At 36.1% G+C, this 18,391-nt stretch overlaps 1 protein-coding gene across 1 annotated transcript in view; it reads right to left on the minus strand.

The window, feature by feature from the left end:
* The window catches only part of LOC145663712 (uncharacterized), a 404,258-nt gene that overhangs the window by 351,631 nt on the left and 34,236 nt on the right, over positions 1-18,391 (minus strand). The window lies entirely within an intron of this gene.

Consider the following 18,391-nt stretch of genomic DNA (forward strand, 5'->3'; position numbering starts at 1 on the left):
GGGGGAACGCTATCCTATCACTTCCAGAAAATATCTGTGCCCCCCCTACTTTGTAAAAAAAAATACAATGTGCAAAGATAGACACAGGGGACGGCGTGACGTGATACGTCCCCTCTACCTTTTCAGATACACTTTTACCCCAGGTTTCAAAGCGAAATAATTAATCCTATCATATAATGACTCAAGTAATTTCAGCAGACTACATAATACAGAAATCTTCATGGTTAAACGTGATGGAGAAAGGCTGTAGTTCGATTGTGGTGGTAGTCGCCAATTGTTAACGAAATACGTACTATTCACAAAGATGTGTCAGAATATGTATAAACATCTCTAACTTTCATCTCCATAATTACCCTATATTCCCAGGCTTAATTGCTTCGTCTCTGGAACCTGTCATCTTTTGCAACTGTAGAGCCTCCAAATCTCTATGTTCGATACTGGAAACACTGATTACAAATATATACTAGAGACACAATACTACAATATATCAGAGAATTTTTTTCTAAGTCACCCCTAGATGTCATACTAATTTTAAAATAATAATTATATTTTTAGTTACACATTTACTTAAATATGTTATTATTTGAATTGTCTATTATATTTGTAATTGTTCTTATAAGTTTCTTCTGTAAATCCCATTATTGAAAATTACGGTAATACGGAAACTAGGAAACGTGCTTGCAATTTACCACAAAAAAGACAAACTAATTCGAATGTATATATTGTATATCCCTTATGAATAGAAGTTATACATCCCTATTTCCTTGGGTCTGTCTTCTTTGGGTTTGTATTAAGTATCGCTTTAGTAGATACGCAAATAATATTCACCGAGCAAGTTTTCATTAAATTATGGTGAGATTTTCCGAACAACTCTATGCTGACAACATATTCATCTCCTGATATCTTCTGCTCATGTTATCACATTTTGTTAACAGTTCCGTAGTCAGGGAATGATTAAGGGACTAGATCTGAGACTTCCAGATATAGGAATAGAAGATCATCATGTAGGAGCTCCATGATCTAATATTGACAGAGAAGTCTGGACGCGTAATAAAATTGTGGAGAGAAAAGTTGGTGGCGTAAAATTTATGCCTGCGAACGTCGATGTTGCGTGGAAGTCTTTCCTGTTCAATTCTGGTAAAAACTGGTCTAATTTACCTGAATACACAAAAGACTGGATGAAACAAAGTGGTTTGACCCTCAAAGTTGTGTACCGCATGTTTTATGTATGGTATGTTGAATTTCTGTGTAAGACTTGAAAACATTTACTTCGGACCACTTGTTCATTATCATGAAAGTTAGGAATTTTCACCTTTAACATAATATTAATGTTAATAGCTATATGATAATTATCTTGTTCTCAGTCAACGTTGTCTTAATACTTGTAAGTTAACAGCAAATGGAAAATTGTATGACAATCACTGATTCAATAAACTGTACAAACCAAGAAATGGCCTTGGAGTTTGTTGTAGTTGTAATACATTTATAGATATAAGTTCATCTCCCATACTTGGGATGCAGAATTCTTTATCAGGCTCACACAAGTGGAGCTACGTACAGTAAGACTGAAATGTTAGTACGTACGCCGAGGCTACTCCTCAAGATAACTCTTGATTGAAAACGATTTTTTGAATTCATTTTTGGCACTAGATAGCTAGGGCTATTATGTCGGTCAAATCTGTTAATGGACTCAATCCGTTCACTTCTTTTTATGGTAACGGCAACTTAATATTTGTTCGTTAATGCGTACGATAACTTTTGAACAAAGTGAATTTTTGAATGTATTTTCTCCAATAGATTTGTAGGGGCAATTATCTCGGACGAGTTAGTTAACGGAGTAAATCCCTTAACATCGTAACGGGTAATGGCGACTTATGTTTGTCCGTTAGTGCAATAGTAACTCTTAAACGAAAATGAATTATTGAATTCTGTTTAAAAAAAAAATAGCTAGAGCAATTATCTCGGCTGATTTTATTAACAATAAGTTCATATGTTAACAACTTAACGGAGAACGATGACGTACGTCAGTCCGTTACTCTACAACATAACTCTTGAACGAGAGCAAATCTTTGATTTTTATTGCAAAGGTAGTGGAAGTTACATATCTCGCCTTTAGATGGCAGCAAACGTTCTCCAGCGGTTCACATCTACCAGACGAAATTGAAATTTCTAGTGGATAATCCTTTTTATTGTTTAACACAGTTTATTCTTTTTGAAGTGATCACTGTTAAAAATATTTACTAGTAACTTTCCCTGTCAATTGTCCTTCATTGATTTTTTAAAAAAGCTAACTTTGGTTAGAAGTATATATTGCATTTGCAACATAACTAATTAAGTGTCTCATCATTTATTTTTTAAGGAGATCGGTTTCCTAAAATTCCTTTATATACGAGTATTTGGTCCACCTATTTGTTCGTCCATCCAGGAAAAAAAAAAATCTCAAGAACTTCTTGATGGATCACCATCAATTTTGGCCAGGATGTACAGAGTCAAAAATTAGAAATCGAAATCTTTGATGGAGGTGATCAAGTTGATTCAAACTGGAAATGGAAGAAATCAACCATTTTCAACTTTAACGTCTGCAATCAATTAAGCGCTCCAAGAATCTGCACTAATACCGGAAGTGGTAGAAATCTACTAGTACTTCCGGTCAGTGTTGCCACACTTGGTACAATTGTACCAAATTCAGCCCTTTTTGTCATTCATCAGCCCTTTGGTACCCCGCTGGCATTTTCAGCCCTTTTGTGAAAACGTTGGTACAATTCTACCCAATTCAGCACCATTTAACAAATACTTGTCACATTTTCAAAAATGGCAGTAAGACATTTCCTACATCTCACAGTACTCATACGGTGTGTTGAACTATTAAGAAATGCTTTTGAACATTCATTCTGTGACGCTGCACAGCATAACGCTACGAACTTTGTCTGGAAAATTTGTAATTCGAATTATAGCGGGAAACAATGACGCTAGATGGGCTCATCCGCGCCGCGCATAAAGGAAACGAGATAGAAACAGTGGTGGAAATTTTAGCTTGAAAAGCATAATAATAATAATAAAATCGTTGAATCAAGTGTTGAATATTCTCAAGAAAACCAGCGTGTCCTCAAGGAAGTCTATAATTTATGTGTTGTTGCAAAGATTCTACACCAAAACAATAATAGCACGAAAAAATACATTGAGGTATTTGCCGGCTTACCGTTTTGTTTACTAGTGACGCCATATTGTCGAATAAAGATACTACCACGGTTGTTCGGGGGCTCTCCTATTTGAATGTTTTTAAAAAGTGTTTTTTTTAAAAAGAGAGCGCTTTCTTGATTTGAACTCTTGAAAGAGGGGAGGGGACTCTAGAACTTCGCCTCTTTTAGTTTAGTGTTATAGAGCTATGTATTACACTGGTATAAAATAATGAATTCAGCCCTTTTTGTTTTAATTTGGTACTATTTTTCAGCCCACTCCAGAGCTAGGACTGGCAACCCTGCTTCCGGTTTAAATATTAATTCAGAAAATATCACACCAATCATTGTTAGTTGCACGCTACAACTAGAAGAACAAGGTCCCTTACAAAAAATTCTCGGACCTCCGAACATATAAAATATTATTATTGCAAATTACTACATTTTATTTTATTTTATTTTCTATTTAGAGTTGGCAAAAGAGAATTTATAGAAATATAGGTATGCTTACAAGTTAGTATACTAACGTTTCATTAGATGGTTTTAAAAAAAGGAGCGGAAATCGTAATCATTATAAATTAAAGTTGTATTACTTCAGGAACCCAGAAATCCATTATATGTCTTCAGTACGTAGTGCCTTGGGAAGATTCATCCGGTATGACGAGAAAACTAAATGACATATCTTCCAAATTAGCTAACCAAAATGGACTCAATTTTATTAACGGTAATACTTAATACGACAGGTTTTGTTTGTTTATTTGTTTATGTAATTTAGCGTCCGTTTTCAACACTGAGATTATATGAGACATAAACCTGCATTTTAAAGTGGAATTCAAATCATCGTAAGACATTCAAATTTCAATGTTCAATCACCTGGTAGTGAACTCATGGCCTCTGGTGGTGCTCGCTCTAGCCACTAGGAAAGAGGAGAGGGCTCACAATTCCTACGGAGAAATTCTATGAACACTGTACGCTACTTATGAATCAGATAAAATAGAATATAATTTAACTGTAGCAGAGTTAAGTTTGCATTATTTTACTTACGATTCTACATTATATTTTTTCTTCATAACTATTAACATTTTTCTTAGTTTGTGTGTGCTTAAGTGAGGTAATACTTATAGTTCCAGTTTTTAAACTAATATTAGATGCAAAATTAAATACTAGGGAACATTTTAGGTAATGTAGAATGTAATATTTAAAAAATCTGTTTCGTTATATCTAACTCACTTTTTCTATATACAGTACATTACTTTATCGATATTTATAATTTTTTTCATTAATCTGTTAAATTTATTCCCATTTTAAACACCAAACTACAATTAACTAGAAGAACTGAAGCTTTATATACAGTAAACAAATATGGGTGAAGTTATAGAGGTCAGTAGACATCGCGTAAATATACTCCTATTAAACTAAGGGGGCGCGGTGGCTCAGTGGTAGAGCGTTCACCTCCAGGGCTTGGGGCATCTGGTTCGATCCCAGCTCACGCCGTGTGGACTTTGTGGTGGACAAACTTCGTGCTCGTGGGTTTTCTCGGGGTTCTCCCATTTCCTCCCACTCTCTTCATTCCAAGATTTCACTCAGCTCTCATCATCACCGTCTCCTTTAGCCTAACTGGCATAAACGTGGGACGTAAAACTCAAAGATTTCATTTCATTTCATTTTCATATTAAACTAATTGTGGTTGGTGATCCATAAGTGCTAATTTAATCAGAGTGTTGCCGAAATAATAGACGAATATCAAGGGACTCAACTACAGTTGTCGGGGAAATGATTACTATTAAATTTCCTTGAAATCTAAATATTTCTTTCTTCGAAGATTAGGCAGAATAGGAATTAGGCACAACATGAATTTATGTTCTTCCTAAAGGTATAAAAAAAATCAAAAATGTGTTTCAAAGTAGTAGAGAGTCATTAGGCAGAACAGGAATACCCCAGTTGACATACACGTATGACGTTCAATCCGGAATAAGAATTGTGACGATAAGATATTCCTAGGGTGGATGGGAAGGAATGACATGTAAAAAGAGTCGAACACAACCTATATTAGTGTCGAATCCATAGTTTTCGGGATCGCTGAAATAAATAATGACACTCTCGATGTTATTTTGTTTAAACCCAAGTTCAGCCGCCATCTTCACAGGGTGGAGGATGAGGAGAGGTGAAAATACAATGTTCAAAATGGCCGAGATTAATGTGGATCTTTCAAGGACGAAAGGAAAAAAGAAAATATGGTGATCGTGAAAAAAAAATATATCAAATTCGAGATGTCAACGGTTTCATGACTCATAGATACCGAAAAAGTAATCCTTCGATACCTGTCCATCTGTTTGTCCGTTCGGCTGTTCGTTCGTTCGTCCTCATGTACACTCGCCTAGAAGCCATTCCGTTTAACGTATCGCAATCAAATTGTAAACTTGAGGTTTTTATGTGATTCGCCAGAAGGGGGTAACGAATTTTGTTTCTATCTGTAAAAATGTATAGCTTATTTTAGGAAAAAATACAAGAATAGCATTTTCTCAAAAACGATTTTGTTTATACATCATAAATCAATTGTTCAAAAATAATCCCATCATATTACAAGTCATCTCTCTAGGAAAAGTTGAGAAAGGGGTAGTTTATTTTTGGAGGTAAATTTTTTCGGACGATTTCGGAAATCATGCTATTTTGTTCATGTTTCATAAATAAATATTTCATTAATAACCTCACAATGTAGCAGAACTCATTTGTCCTGAAAAAAATCTACGTGGGGTACTTTACGCTAGGACTTTTTTTTTTTTTTACGATTTTCTCAAAATGATTTAGGTGATTTTGGTCATATTTAATAAATAAATATTTCATTATTATTCATATAGTGTTGCATGTATCACTTCCAAGGAGTGATATGCACAAGGAGTAGTTTATTTTTTTTATACATAATTTTGTAAAATACTACTCATGCTATTTTATTATTTTCTAAAGAAATATTTGATTAATAACCAAACACATGGCATAAGTTATTTCTTATGGAAAAATCTACAAGTGGTAGTTTACTTTTGGCTATGAGTTTTCTTTGGATGAACTTTTCCGGACATGCTTTATAATTTTGTTCTTATTTCACAAGAAAATTTTTATTAATAACTGTATCACAACATGTTCTTGTTTAAGGAATCTGAGCGAGAAAGGTTAATGCGGTGGCATGTACCTTTTATTTATTTATTTATTTTTAAGGTGTTTAATTTACCAATATCTCCTTTATAAACAGGGTGTTTCAAAACAACACCGACAACGTTTGGGAGGTGATTCCTGACACCAAGATAAGACGAAAACTATAGAGCAACCTGTGTGCACAAATGCTTCCTTTCAGAGATATAGACTGCCGAAAAAAATGAAAAAATGAACTTTGAAGGTCCATAGTTCCAAAACTATGGGACCTACCGTAGTCGGGTCAAGACTTTATTTAGGAATTAGTATCTGCCCTATCCAAATATCCATGTTTCAGAATCCTGCCGTATTTCCGCAACAATTTTTATAGAGGTAGTTGGTGAGCGCTTCAAGTTATATGCCTGTAGCCAAAGTGCCTCTATAAAAAAATGTTACGTGAATACCTTCAGATTCCGAAACATGTATTTTTGGATAGTGCACATATTAGTTCCTTAGTGAAGTGTTGACCCGACTTCGGTAAGTACTCTAGTTTTGGAGCTATGGATATCTAAACTTCATTTTTTTCGTGTTTTCGCCAGCCTATAATTAAGAAAGGAAGCATTTGTGCACCTAGGTTGGTCTATACTTATCATCTTATTTTGATATCATGAATCACCTCCCAAACGTTGTCGGTATTGTTTTGAAACACCCTGTGTTTATTTTATCTGTACATTCTCCATTTGAGAGACACAAAATCTCAAGACTTGGGTCAGAATGTAGAAGATGAAAAGCTAAGAACTGAGATCGTTTATGGACGGGATTCACCCAGTTGGTTCCAAGATATGGACAATCAAAACTCGGTCCCCTATGTATTCCTATGAGAGTAATTATTCATATCATTCTTGCTAGATAGACTACAAGCAGTGTTTTTGAGATTAGCTGGTTAATATAGTGCTTAGGATGCAAAATACGTCTGTGTAGCACTAACATTTGACGTGACAATTCCTTCGTCCTAAATGTACGTAGTATTGAATAGTATTGTATTCAGGAAGCTGTATACACTAAACTTGAGAGATGGTGCACAAAACCGCACAAAGTAAGTACTAATATTTGACGTAACAATTACTTTGATACAACGCTAGTTTTATTCGACAAATCTAAACACTTGCATCTATTATATAGAAACGAATGTGAGTTTCTGTCTTTTAGCACCACGCAATTACTACTGAACGAATTAAACTGATATTTGGCATGATTATCGAACTTACACGTGTTACCCCCTTTCCCCCAGGGTCATGTGATAACATCTGTCTAAAAGATATAGTGAAAAAGAGCCTACATAATGAAGACAGCATTTCAGTAGAAGGTAGAATGATTAAGTGTACACGGTTAGCAGATGATATGGCGCTGGTTGTGGAATCGGAAGAGAAAATCAATAAGATGTTAGAAAACTTGAGGAAGGGCTGTGAAGAATATGGGACGAAAATAAATGTTAAAAAGACAAAAGCTATGGTGATTGGAGCGAAGCGGTCGGTATCAAATATAGAAGTAAAAGGGGAGAAAATAGAACAGGTGACTAGTTTTCGATACCTGATAGTATTATTAGTGATGATATGAAGTGTGGAAGGTGAAATAAAAGCAACGATAGGAATTGAGAAAGAAGCCTTTACGAGGAAGAAAATACTATTTTGTGGGACCTTGATTAAGAGCTGAGAAAAATACTTATAAAATGTTTCTTGTGGAGTATTATGCGATATGGGTTAGAAACATGGACATTATGCAAAAATGATTAAAAAGAAGTGGAAGCTTTCGAAATGTGGGGTGGAGAAGAATGGAAAAGTTAGCTAGGTCGAGCGGAAAACGAATGATAGGGTGTTAGATATGGTGGAGGAGAAAAGAACAATTTTGGATATTATTAAGAAGAGGAAGAGAAACTGGTTAGGACATTTGTTAAGAAGGAAACTGTATCATGAGGAGCATGCTAGAGGGTATGCCGGCACGAAAGGAAAGGAGAGGGCGAAGGAACGTCCGTGAACTTGGCCCCCCCACTTTGAGCACTAACGATAAAATTAGTGTCAATCGTTAGTGCATCGTTAGTGCTTCTTAGTGCACCAACCCCTAACGTTAGTGCTTAATTAGTGTAGGAGCTACAAGCAAAAAACCTTTGGGGGGGCCAAGTTCACGCTGCCCCCCCCACTTCAAGCACTAACGAAATAACTAGTGCCATTCGTTAGTGCATCGTTAGTGCTTCCTAGTGCACTAACCCGTGACGTTAGTGCTTCATTAGTGTAGGCTCTAGAGCCAAAACAATGGTACACGCTGGCCCCCCCACTTCAAGCAATAAGGAAAGGAATAGTGCCGTTCGTTAGTGCATAGTTAGTGCTTCAAGAAAATACTAAAAGTTTCGTTAGTGCTTCACTATTAGTGTAGATATAGCCAATTATAAGTCACGAAACTCCCATAAGAAATGCATGGGGAATTTTTCATTGCGTCAAATTACCGCCAAATTCCAAAGCACTATTGACCTCTTCTAGTGCAATCGTTAGTGCATCGTTAGCGCTTCTTACTGCAAAAACCGCTAACGTTAGTGCTTCATTAGTGTAGGAGTTATAAAGAAAAAACATTTGGGGGGGCCAAGTTCACGCTGCCCCCCCACTTCAAGAATTAACGATAAAATTAGTACCATTCGTTAGTGCATCGTTAGTGCTTCTAGAAAACACTTATAGTTTCGTTAGTGCTTAAATATTAGTGTAGTTATGACTTATTACATGTCACGAAACTCCCATAAGAAATGCATGGGGATTTTTCATTCCGTCGAATTAACTCCGAATACAAAAGCACTAATGATCTCTTTTAGTGCAATCCTTAGTGCATCGTTAGTACTTCTTAGTGCACCAACCCTAACATTAGTGCTTCATTAGTACAGGAACTACAAGTAAAAAACACTTTGGGCCTAGCGTGAACTTGCCCCCCCCCCACTTTGAGCACTAACGAAAAGATTAGTGCCATTCGTTAGTATATCGTTAGTGCTTCCAGAAAATACTAATAGTTTTGTTAGTGCTTCATTATTAGTATAGATATAGCCAATTGTAAGTCACGAAACTCCCATAAGAAATGCATGGGGAATTTTTCATTGCGTTAAATTACCGCCAAATTCAAAAGCACTAATGATCTCTTTTAGTGCAATCGTTAGTGCATCGTTAGTACTTCTTAGTGCACCAACCCTAACGTTAGTGCTTCATTAGTGTAGGAACTACAAGTGAAAAACCCTTTGGGCCTAGCGTGAACTTGGCCCCCCCACTTTGAGCATTAACGAAAAGATTAGTGCCATTCGTTAGTATATCGTTAGTGCTTCCAGAAAATACTAATAGTTTCGTTAGTGCTTCATTATTAGTGTAGATATAGCCAATTGTAAGTCACGAAACTCCCATAAGAAATGCATGGGGAATTTTTCATTGCGTTAAATTACCGCCAAATTCAAAAGCACTAATGATCTCTTTTAGTGCAATCGTTAGTGCATCGTTAGTACTTCTTAGTGCACCAACCCTAACGTTAGTGCTTCATTAGTGTAGGAACTACAAGTGAAAAACCCTTTGGGCCTAGCGTGAACTTGGCCCCCCCACTTTGAGCACTAACGAAAAGATTAGTGCCATTCGTTAGTATATCGTTAGTGCTTCCAGAAAATACTAATAGTTTCGTTAGTGCTTCATTATTAGTGTAGATATAGCCAATTGTAAGTCACGAAACTCCCATAAGAAATGCATGGGGAATTTTTCATTGCATTAAATTACCGCCAAATTCAAAAGCACTAATGATCTCTTTTAGTGCAATCGTTAGTGCATCGTTAGTACTTCTTAGTGCACCAACCCTAACGTTAGTGCTTCATTAGTGTAGGAACTACAAGTGAAAAATCCTTTGGGCCTAGCGTGAACTTGGCCCCCCCACTTTGAGCACTAACGAAAAGATTAGTGCCATTCGTTAGCATATCGTTAGTGCTTCCAGAAAATACTAATAGTTTCGTTAGTGCTTCACTATTAGTGTATATATAGCCAATTGTAAGTCACGAAACTCCCAGATTAAATGCATGGGGAATTTTTCATTGCGTTAAATTACCGCCAAATTCGAAAGCACTAATGACTTCTTGTAGTGCAATCGTTAGTGCTTATTAGTGCACCAACAATAACATTAGTGCTTCATTACTGTAGGAACTTCAAGTAAAAACCCTGTGAGCCTAGCGTGAACTTGGCCCCCAGCTTGAGCACTAACGAAAATATTAGTGCTAATCGTTATTACATTGTTAATGCTTATGGAAAATACTAATAGTTTCGTTAGTGCTTCACTATTAGTGTAGATATAGGCAATTATAAGTCACGAAACTCTCATAAAAAGAACATGGGGATTTTTTCATTAGGTCAAATTCTCACGAAATTCAAATGCAGTAGTTGTCTCTTCTAGTGGCATCGTTAGTGTTTCGTTATTGCTTGCTAGTGATCTCTGTGCACCATTAGTCAGTGTAACATTAGTGCACTAAGACCGAACATTAATGCTTCTCATCGTGAATGCTTTTATTGGCTAGCGTATAGTTAGCTCCCCTTAAGTTTTATTTTCTGCCGTCCATACTGTTGAGGCACTAATGTTTGGAGTTCTGCAATAAGAGGTACTAACACTACACTATACTATAACCATTACAGTATATGTGGTTATTAGTGCTTTTAAATATGTGGGAAATTTACGAAATGAAAAATTCTGTGTCTAAATTTAGCCCCGCACGATTCTCAAGTGCTAGTAAAACTATTTACATGGTTAGTGCTAAGTAATTTCACATTAGTGCACTAAATAGTAACGATAGCACTATCATACTTTAGTAGTTATTAATGAATAACTCGTTCGGGGCTAACTTTAGATTTTTCAACTTTTACACATTTTTTTTTAGTAATTGTGCCACAAAAGTGGGACTAACACCAGTGGGTAGTGCATTAATAGAGCCCTATTAAACACTGATTGCTGTCATAGTTTAGGAGTTATAAGTGAATAACACATTCCGGGCTAAATTTAAATTTATCGAAGTTTACAATAATTGTCTCACAAAGGTGGAATAATCGTCAAAGGTTAGTACAGCGTTAATACTCCAAAAATCTCTAACGTTAGTGAAATTGTAGTTTGGGAATTATTAATGAATAACTCGGACGAGACTGAGTTTAAAAGTATCGAAAAACACTAATTTTCTTACAAAGGTAGGACAAACTTTAAAGGATAGCATCCTTAACGCTTCAAAAAATAATAAGTACTAACGTTAGTGCTATCATATTTTTGGACTTATTAAATGAAAACTCAACCCGGTCTAACTTTAGGTTTTTCAACTTAAACAGTTTTACACTAATTGTAACAAAAAAGTAGGACAAACACAAGCGCTTACTGCATTGCTAGAGCTATAAAACATTAAGCATTCTCGTTAGTGCTATCATGAGTAGTCCGGATAGGATTGAATTTAAATTTTCGAACTTCACACTAATTGTCCCACAAAGGTAAGATAACCGCCGAAGGTTAGTGACTGTTAGTGCTTCATGAAACACCAATCAGTTAACGGCAGTGCCATCACAGTTTAGGAGTTTTACCAAATAACTCAAGCGGGGCTAACTTCAGGTTTTTCAATTTTTACACAATTATTGTAAAATTCGATAAATTTTAATCGAGTTCCGTCCGAGTGATTCACTGATAACTCCTAAACTGTGATAGCACTATCGTCAATGCTTAGTATTTTTGAAGCACTAAAAAAGCACGATCCTTTAGCGATTATCCTACCTTTGGATTGACAATTATTGTAAAAATTCGACAAATTTGAATTTAGGCTCGTGCGTGTTATTCGTTAATAACACTTAAATTATGATAACACTAGCATTAGTGCTTATTCAGCGGAGGACTAAACGCTGGTTTGGTCCATTTTTGTCAGACAATTAGCGTAAAATTGTACAAAATTTAAAGATCTAAAGTAGCCCTCCACCCCCCGAGTTATTCATTTTTAACCCCTAAACTAAGATAGCAGTAACATTAATGCTTAGTGTCTTTCGGAGCACTAACGATGTACTAATCTTTGACGTTTATTCAACCTTTGTGAGGCAATTATTGTAAAATTTGCTAAAATTAAATTTAGCACAGAGTGAGCAAATTTGTGTGTAAATTTGTGTATAAATTTGTGAGCTAAGTGTGTAAATTTAGCACACTTATAACTCTTAAACTATAATCGCGCTAACACTAATGCTTCGTGTTTCGGGAAGCAATAAGGATGCACTAACTTTTGACGTCTATCTCACCTTTGTAGGACAATAATTGTAGAATTAGAAAAATTTCAATTTAGTCATGCAAATAATGTTCACTAATATAGAGTTGAATCAAAGCACTAACGTTAGAGTTTAGTGTACTAATGGGTACTAACGATGCACTAAACATGTCAAACGTTTCTTTAGTATTTGAGATGCGTGCGGGGCTAAATTTAGACACGTAGCATTTTCCACTCTCTAAAATTCTTCCATCAAATTTAAAAGCACTAATAACAATATATTAGTGTAATGATTACTATTACGTTCGGGAATTTAACACAATGAAAAATACCCCATGTATTTCTTATGGGAGCTTCGTGACTTATAATTGGCTATATCTACACTAATAGTGAAGCACTAACGAAACTATTAGTATTTTCTAGAAGCACTAACGATGCACTATCGAATGGTAATAACCTTTTCGTTAGTGCTCAAACTGGGGGCCAAGTTCATGTTAGGCTCAAAGATTTTTTTTACTTGTAGTTCCTACACTAATGAAGCACTAACGTTAGGATTGGTGGACTAAAAAGCACTAACGATGCACTAAGGATTGCACAAAAACAGATCATTAGTGCTTTTGAATTTGGCAGTAATTTAACGCAATGAAAAATTCCCCATGCATTTCTTCTGGGAGTTTCGTGACTTACAATTGGCTATATCTATACTAATAATGAAGCACTAACAAAACTATTAGTATTTTCTGGAAGCACTAACGATATGCTAACGAATGGCACTAATCTTTTCGTTAGTGCTCAAAGTGGGAGGTTAAGTTCACGCTAGGCTCAAAGGGTGGTTATTTGTAGTTCCTACACTAATGAAGCACTAATGTTATTGTTGGTGCACTAATAAGCACTAACGATTGCACTACAAGAAGTCATTAGTGCTTTCGAATTTGGCGGTAATTTAACGCAATGAAAAATTACCCATGCATTTCCTCTGTCAGTTTCGTGACTTGCAATTGGCTATATCTACACTAATAATGAAGCACTAACGAAACTATTAGTATTTTCTGGAAGCACTAACGATATAGAGTAGAGGGGGGCAAGAGTACGTGGGGGGTAAGGATACGATTCCCTAAAATCAGGTGAATATATTCGCGTATGGCAATAATGCGCCACCTGGAGTTTGATGTTAATGGCGTCTAGAACCTAAACAAGTTTGAGTGTGCTGCGGCAAACTACAAGCTTTCTAGGTAATTATTTATGTTTTTCTAATAGTGTGATATAATATTGGGTCATAAGTAGTTAATGAATAACTTACACAATTTTATAACGATTTCAAAGTACTGATAAGCGTTAGTTTCTAACATATCCATTGTTTGACAGGATGGAGTAAATTGACTTTCTTCCTACAGTTGGCTGTACAACATCACGGGGAAGTCAATTGTGTAGTGAGGGGGCAAGGGTACGCAGGTACCTACGGGGAAAGGGTACGCGTGCGTACTCTTGCCCCTTCTGTTCTATGAAAAAGAATCCAATTTGATTTAGAACTAACAATCAAAAAAGAATGTAGAGTCCGTTGTAATAGAGAGTGACGGCAAACTTTACGAATACTGGTTCCCATCTGTAGCCTCTAACGTTAAGAATTCTGAAGAATCCTGATATTTTCTTATGTACGAGGAATACATTTTTATTCTAAATACAGTACCATTCTTTACATAACAGTATCTAAGGTGGTGTTTGTTTTCGGAACAGATAAACGTGTGAGATAGTGACATCTGCTGTTATTGAATAACATTACGCTTGCTTATTTTATTCAGGTTTCAGAAATACTATGCTTTGTCCTCTTTTATCTTAAATGTCAGTAGTCTTCAGTAAGAAATTTCAATGGGCCTTATGCAGAGTCGTTCTGACGTGTGATTAGTGCCATACTAAGAAGTTCGACTACCGCATGTTTCCTGTAGTACTCAATCCTTTAGTAATCATACGTTAAAACGACTATGCATAAGGCGGTATCAGTCCAATGATTGGTATGGGATCCTATAAAGATATATGAAGCTAACCTAACATTTGACAATATGTAGCTTCATCAAGTATTGGTCAAGAAGTTCTCAAGTTACCCTCGTAGGTGACAAGCATTCTGTAACTGATGGAATAAGCTGAATTTGGAAATATATTTTTATAAAGGGTCTAAATATTATCTGATTTTTTTGTATCCTATGCATTCCCATTACTGATATGAGAAGAATTAAGGATTTTTTTTTTTTTTGAATGAGAATCTGCAACGTCTTTAGGTATAATAAAGCCAGTAGGCCTATTTACCGAAGAAATAGAGAACGAATTACTGGAATATATCACATTACTGGATCAATTCTTCTATGAATTAACTTTAAAAGATCTAAGAAGAATGGCATACAATTTTGCTGAACGTAACTAGTTGCCCTATATTCTTTAGCCATGTGAATCGAATGGCAGAAAGAGATTGGACAGAGTCTTTCCGTCGTAGACATTTAACAATTGCTTTGCAACAGCCTTCAAAGACTGGTCTGGGGAGAGCTCGTGGTTTTAGCAAGCCACAAGTTTATTTATTTATTTCATAAGAACAACACAACAGGCTTAATGCCCAGTTATAGTGTCGTATACAGAATTGTTTAACATACACTATTATACATACACAAATATACGTTATCTAGTTATACATAAGTTATTGCATGATAATTCTTTTGAACTTGTTCTCTGACATGCTAAACACATCTATTACATGAAGCCTAATCATTTCATTATATGAAGCACACATTCTCCACAGAGGAGACTTATATAATATTTTTGTTCTTGCTTCTCTACAATAGAATGTCCCAGCGTTTGCTATTCTAGTCTTACCTGTTGGGACACGTAATAATACTTCTGAAACTAATTCTGGACAATCAATTTTACCATTTAATAATTTATGTAAGAACAACAAATCAAAAACACATCTTTTTTCTAATGTTTGAAAATTAAAATTCCTTACCAAGTCTTCATAGGAGACATACTTTGGATAGAAACCGGTTTTCTTGTATGTAAGCGTTTTTAAGAATTTAAATTGTATATTTTCTATTGCATCAGTGTATTTAATGACATTTGGTGTCCAAACAGTACAACAGTATTCTAATTTTGACCTCACATATGAAAAATACAACCTTATAAATGTTGATAGTTTGCAGAAATCCTGTCCTATCCTATAAATTAAATCTAGGTTTCTATATGCACTACTCGTTATCGCGTCAATGTGTTGAGTAAGGTTAATTTACTATGAAATATAACTCCTAGATCTTTGATAGTATTTGGGGTAGGCAGGGAAGTGCCACTTATTGTATACGGTACGTAAAGTTAATTTGATTTTCTTTCCTCGTGAAAGATACAGATTTAGATTTGGAAACATTCAGGACTAATTTATTCTTATCACACCACATTTGAATACTCTCTAGATCTTGTTGAAGTTTCACGCAGTCATCAATTGAACTTATTTTAGAGTACAATTTGAGATTGTCGGCAAAAAGAAGAATTTGAGAAGTTTTAATACATAGAGGAATATCATTAATAACAAGAATAAACAACAGAAGACCTAGATTAGATCCTTGAGGGACTCCTGATAGAGTATTAAATTTTTCAGTAACAAATCCTTTGTATGAAACATATTGTTTTCGGTTATGCAAATATGATACAAGATACTCCATTGCTTGTTTCGAAAAGTTCAGAGATGCTACTTTCAGTAGCAAGACATCAAGATCAACGACGTCAAATGCCTTGCTAAAATCAGTATAAATGTTGTTGAATGCTTTCTTAATTGTCTAAAAATCTTGTAAGACAAAACGGCTTTTCTTCACGGGATATCTACAACATGTACGAAACTGGCATACGGTTCCTCATAAAGTTCCAAAAGTCGACTAAAAATCAATTGTGAATAAAACTATATCTAGTGATTTTGGAGTTAACATATAGCTGTTTCATGGAGTGCATCTGGTTCCTTTATTCCCCACAAAACAAATGACACAAGAATTATTCCGTGGCTCGCCGCCAGGTTCTGTGGGAATATCTAATTCTGGTTCATCAACTCACAACTTTTCGTAGAATTGTTATATTATTTACACCAACATGTGCGATCAAATTTGGTTACGAAAAAGGTGTTTTTACTTGTTGACAATCACACCTCTCACATTTCAATCGAAGCGATTGATTTCTGCAGACAAAACGGGATAGTGATGTTGAGTTTACCACCAAATCCCAGTCATAATTTGAAACCATTAGATCGCTCCTTTTTTGACCCGCTGAAATCCTGGTATTCAACAGCGTGTGATAAATGGATGAGGAATCATCCATCCCACATAATTCCAAGTTGCGAGCTTGTTTACTGAGGCTCACTACAAAGCTGCAACCATTGGTATCCAGCCTTCAAGAATCTGGATCCAGATGTGTCCTACTGAATCCAGATGTGTTCACTGAAGATGATTTTCTTCCTTCTATTGTGGATGTGGTAGAGCTAAATGTAGAAGCCAGGTCTGAAGACGAAAGCATTCCTGAAGCAATAAATCAAGCATCAGACCTGAATAGAGCCCAAAATCGTTCATCGGATGATTCACTGGAAGTAAAAAGGGACCCATGCGGTGCATCCAGATCAAACACTCCTTTGCCAGTTGCTCGTCCTCCTCCATCTGTTACAAAATCTTTAAACAGTAACGCTAGATCCTCACTAGAAGCAAGCAAGAGCTCATGCGGACTGTCCACTTCAAATACTCTTCTGCCGGTTGCTCGTTCTCATTCATCTGTTACCTAACCTTCAACCAGTAACACTGGATTCTCACTAGAAGCAAACAGGAGCTCATGCAGATTGTCCAAACACTTCTCTGCTGGCTGCTCGTTCTTCGGTTACCAAACCTTCAACCAGTAAACTGATCTTTACTGGAGGTAAGCAGGGGCCCATGTTGACCATCTACATCATGCACTCCTTTGGTGGTTGTCAGTCCTCCTCCAACTGCTACCAAGCACTCAACCAGTAAATCTTGATCTTCTCGAAGTCAGAGATTCTGACATCCTCTCCTTTCAAGCAGAACTTACTTCCGAAACGGCGCCCTCCAAAGAGCAAAGGCAAACATCATCTTGCACCAGGAAAGCTACAACCGAATTTGTAGCTACAACTCCTCAGATCAGTGAGAAAGTAGTGTACGAGTGTCCATTATGCAATATCATCTACAGTGATCCACCAATAGAAGACTGGATCAAGTGCGCAAGATGCCATGAATGGTGTCATGAACAATGCACATCATGTAAAGGAGTAAGCACCTTCATCTGTGATAATAGTTAATGCTCTTTTGGGTGCGTACTCTTGCCCCTTTGACTTCGTACTCTTGCCCCACATATAGGGGCAAGAGTACGAATTTGAATGTTTTCATTTTATGAGTTCTAGTTCCTCTAAGAATAGAGGTATATAAAAGTTGAGTTCACATTTCGTAAAGGAGAGTTCAACTTTTGTGTTCCATGTAAAAGTTTTCCGTTGTAACTATTTTTTACCAAAATATGTAAGTTTAATTAAAATTTGCGTACTCTTGCCCCCCTTTCCTATACTAACGAATGGCACTAATCTTTTCGTTAGTGCTCAAAGTGGGGGGGCCAAGTTCACGCTAGGCCCAAAGGGTTTTTCACTTGTAGTTCCTACACTAATGATGCACTAACGTTAGGGTTGGTGCACTAAGAAGTACTAACGATGCACTAACGATTGCACTAAAAGAGATCATTAGTGCTTTTGAATTTGGCGGTAATTTAACGCAATGAAAAATTCCCCATGCATTTCTTATGG

Source organism: Thermobia domestica, chromosome 1 (genome assembly GCF_964235325.1).
Source record: "Thermobia domestica chromosome 1, izTheDome1.hap1.1, whole genome shotgun sequence".
Lineage (NCBI taxonomy): Eukaryota > Metazoa > Arthropoda > Insecta > Zygentoma > Lepismatidae > Thermobia > Thermobia domestica.